This window comes from Hemitrygon akajei, chromosome 8, assembly GCF_048418815.1.
Source record: "Hemitrygon akajei chromosome 8, sHemAka1.3, whole genome shotgun sequence".
Taxonomy (NCBI): domain Eukaryota; kingdom Metazoa; phylum Chordata; class Chondrichthyes; order Myliobatiformes; family Dasyatidae; genus Hemitrygon; species Hemitrygon akajei.
In genome coordinates this window covers 35,547,393-35,552,217 of record NC_133131.1, presented here as the reverse complement: position 1 = coordinate 35,552,217, position 4,825 = coordinate 35,547,393, and positions in this window count along the sequence as shown.

The window sequence follows — 4,825 nt, the reverse complement described above, 5'->3', positions numbered from 1 at the left end:
TCAACCCAGATAAGTGCGAAGTGGTTCATTTTGGTACGTCAAATATAATGGCAGAATATAGTATTAATGGTAAGACTCTTGGCAGTGTGGAGGATCAGAGGGATCTTGGGGTCCAAGTCCACAGGACACTCAAAGCAGCTGCGCAGGTTGACTCTGTGGTTAAGAAGGTGTATGGTGTATTGGGCTTCATCAATCGTGGGATTGAATTTAGGAGCTGAGAGGTAATGTTGCAGCTATATAGGACCCTTGGTCAGACCCCATTTGGAGTACTGTGTTCAGTTCTGATCGCCTCACTACAGGAAAGATGTGGAAGTCATAGAAAGGGTGCAGAGGAAATTTACAAGGATATTGCCAGGATTGGGGAGCATGCCTTATGAGAATAGGTTGAGTGAACTCGGCCTTTTGTCCTTGGAGCGACGGAGGATGAGAGGCGACCTGATAGAGGTGTACAAGATGATGAAAGGCATTGATCGTGTGGATAGTCAGAGGCTTTTTCCCAGGGCTGAAATGGTTGCCACAAGTGGACACAGGTTTAAGGTGCTGGGGAGTAGGTACAGAGGAGATGTCAGGGGTAAGTTTTTTACTCAGAGAGTGGTGAGTGCATGGAATGAGTTGCCGGCAACGGTGGTGGAGGCAGATATGATAGGGTTTTTAAGAGATTTTTAGATAGGTACATGGAGCTTAGTAAAATAGAGGGCTATAGGTAAGCCTAGTAATTTCTAAGGTAGGGACATGTTCAGCACAACTTTGTGGGCTGAAGGGACTGTATTGTGCTGTAGGTTTTCTATGTTTCTATGACAGTGACCCAGTGGTTCAGCTAATAAAGCTGCTGCCACACAGATCCAACAACCATGGGTTCAGTCCTGACCTCTGAGTGCTCTCTGTGTGGAGTTTGTATGAGTGGGCTGCCTCTGGGTGTTCCAAATACCTGCGGCATCCCAAATATGTGAAGGTCACTAGGTTAATCAGTTACTGAAGTTGTATAGGTAGATGATCGAATGTGAGGTGGAGGGAGTTAACAGGAATGTGGGGAGAATTGGTTGTGTCATCACTGACAGCAGCTATGAAACTTTTGATCAAAATTAGTGATATCACATTTCTATAAAAGTATCACATTTTCCTCAAGGGATCACCCAATCCTACCATTGCCACACTGTTGTTTCTCACTGCAACTGAAAGGCTGCTGTGGATAATCCTTAAGGATTATTTTCTCCCCTGGACTCCTAAAGATTGAGGGACCCACCAGTGGCCACTGTTGAAGAGCATCACGAAGAATAGAATGTAAGTATATACCAGCAAGAGGAGCTTTTGTGGTTTTAGGTGAAATTTGTCTTGTAAATCATATTGGACAAGAAGTTTCAAGATAAATTCCGTAAGGAAGATGTTGACATTGAATCTCTGGGTTGCTGCACTGTACAGAAAATTGCTAAAAGCCTTGCACTGTAACTTGCTCTGTGAAGATATATACTCAGTGGCCATTTTATTAGGTATCCCTGACCTAATTGGTTACTGAATGCATGTTCATAGTCTTCTGCTGCTATAGTCCATCCACTTCAAGGCTCAATGAGTTGTCCATTCAGAGGTGCTCCTCTGCACCACTGTTGTAATGCGTGGTTATTTGAGTTACTGTCGCCTTCCTGTCAGCTTGGACCAGCCTGGCCATTCTTCTCTGACCTCTCTCATTAACAACCCATTTTTGCCCACTGAACTGCCGCTCACTGGATGTTTTTTTTTTGTTTTTCATGCCATTTTCTGCAAACTCTAGAAACTGCTGTGCATGAAAATCCCAGGAGATCAGCAGATTGTGAGATCCTCAAGCCACAACATCTGGCACCAATGGTCAAAGTCACTTAGATCACATTCCTTCCCCATTCTGATGCTTGGTCTGAAGAACAACTAGACCACTTGACTATGTCTGCGTGCTTTTATGCATTAAGTTGCTGCCACGTGATTGGCTGATTATATATTTGTATTAACGAACAGGTGTACAGTTGTTCCTGATAAAGAGGCCACGGGCTATACTTCCTACCAAAATTTAACCTCTCCACATTGCATTACCTTACACCTTTCTGGAATAAATTCCATCTGTCACTGCCCAGTCCAAACTTTCAGCTGATCTAAGTCCCACTGTAAGGACGCCTGTTCATTCCTGACCAATGGCAAAAGCAAATACTTCAACAGGGGTGCACATCGGCTCTAAATTTTTAAGATTAGGGTACAGTACCTTGAAAAACAGACTTTCTTCCTGTGGCTGAAATATCTATGGCCACCAGTTGATTTCTGATCTGTGGGCCTTTCTGGCACCCCAACACCTTTCACCTGATCTGGGAGGATATGAAGATACCTGTCCATAAAAGCTACTCCCCCTCCTTTTCAGTGCCCACATTCTCACACTCCAACCATCTTCATCTCATAGCATTAATTTCCATTTCTTCTATCTTTAAAAACTCCAGTAACCCACTGAATAATGACCTTTAAAGCAACTTATTCCCACCTGGTAACATCCCCCATGTCCAACACACTGAAACCATTTAGATCATTCAATTCTTTTTTTATATCTATTTGCATAATTATCAAGTGCCTTACAACAACTATACTATGCTTCCTAAACCTTCTCATTCCCTTATTCTATACATGAGCTTTCACATATTCCAAACCTCCATGAGTTGTGTCTGAAGCAAATTGTCCAGATATTCCTCTTGCCAACCTTCCACAGTTGTCCCTTGAGTTTCAAAGTGTCATGAACTTACAATCCATCTAAAGGTGCAAGATCAATCGGAGATGAAGATGGTGATGTACTGCTACATATAGATAGATAGATAGATAGATAGATAGATAGATACTTTATTCATCCCCATGGGGAAATTCAACATTTTTTCCAATGTCCCATACACTTGTTGTAGCAAAAACTCATTACATACAATACTTAACTCAGTAATAATATGATATGCATCTAAATCACTAACTCAAAAAGCATTAATAATAGCTTTAAAAAAAGTTCTTAAGTCCTGGCAGTTGAATTGTAAAGCCTAATGGCATTGGGGAGTATTGACCTCTTCATCCTGTCTGAGGAGCATTGCATCGACAGTAACCTGTCGCTGAAACTGCTTCTCTGTCTCTGGATGGTGCTATGTAGAGGATGTTCAGGGTTTTCCATAATTGACCGTAGCCTACTCAGCGCCCTTCGCATTGATGCTGCCCTCACACATGTCTCCTCAATTTCCCGGACATCCACGCTTACCCCATCTTCCTGAACAAGAAACTTGTGCAAGTCAAGTCTAATATTAGGATCTCAGTAACCTGGATTGGGACATCACTGAGCAACTGATATTCTGAATAGGGCAATCCAGTGTTTCAAATAAAATGTGGAATTTAAACTGTCTTTTGGACAGAGCATGTTCTACTCCATCACGTGAAAACCTGGATTATGTGAAACCATATAAACACGATGTGATAATCTGCAGTCTTGTGGTCTTGCTTCTCTAAACAAAGGCTACTTGAGCTACGGACTATTTTCAGGAGTCTCAAATCCAATTTCCAGTAAGTGCTGTATTTCAGATTTTGTGTAAAATATATATATTTAATTTATTTGAAGGAGCACAAGGGCATTTTGTTTTCTCAGTCTGGCTACATCCCTATAAACTAACAATCAGAAACAAATGTTCGACATGTAAATCAAGAAAGAGAAAACACAAAATATAAGTAAAACTGTTACAAATTCCTGTAAAATGCAACTTAATTGATTGGAGATTTTACTGGACAGAATGGAGGTTTTGTATGCTGCACCCGTAACATTTCCTCAAAGAAACTGCAGCTGGACAGATTTCTGTCCAGCGTCCTCTGTGCATGTAATATCCACACACACACTCAAGCCCAGGCAAATGACTGTCTGTGTTTGTCTTGATATCACTTACTTGTAAATGTGCCTTGCCTATAAGATCTTTGAATAGTCCAGGGTTTATAGAATGAAGGATCTGCTAACTAAAGGATAGAGTGTTGTATCAACGTTATTTAAGGGGGATCCAGCTTTCCATTGTTACCCCTGGAAAGTAATCATTGTTTTATATAATTTTCATTGTAAGTAGCAATTGACTTTTTTGAAATTAATGACCCCATTAAATTCTAATGCTGATTCTATCCCAGCACCTTTAGATATCTTTATATTCTTACCCTTACACACCCTTATATTCACTTGGACAATATCTGAAAACTCCTTTCCTTTCTTGATCTTGCTGTCTCCTTTTCTAGAGACAAACAGTCTACTGCCATCTTTTATAAGGCTCCAGATTCCCCGGTTACAGAAGACAGGGTGGCAAGCATCTTTGTCACATCTTTGTTCCCAGGATGAGGCTTTCTGTTTAAGACCATCAGAGATGGTCTCCTCCTTCAAATAACGGGGTTCCCCTTCCTCCACTAGTGATGCTGCCCTCATCCACATCTCCTCCATTTTTCTGACATTCACACTTAACCCATCTTAACAGGGATGGAGTTCATCTCATCCTAACCTACCATCCTTTGCACCCAACATATCATTCTCCGCAAATTCTGCTATCTCTAAAGGTATCCTGCCACTAAACTTTCCCCCACCCCACCACATTCTGCAGGGATCCCTCCGTGATTCCTTCGTCCATTCATCTCTCACCACTAAACTCTCTCATGGCATTTATCCCTGCAAGTGACCCAAGTGTTACACCTGCCCATTCACCTTCTTCCTCATCTCCATTCAGGGTTAAAGCATCCTTCCAGATGAGGCAACACTTCACCTGCGTACCTATTTGAGTTATCCATTGTATCCGGTGCTCTCAATGTGGCTTTCTCTACATTG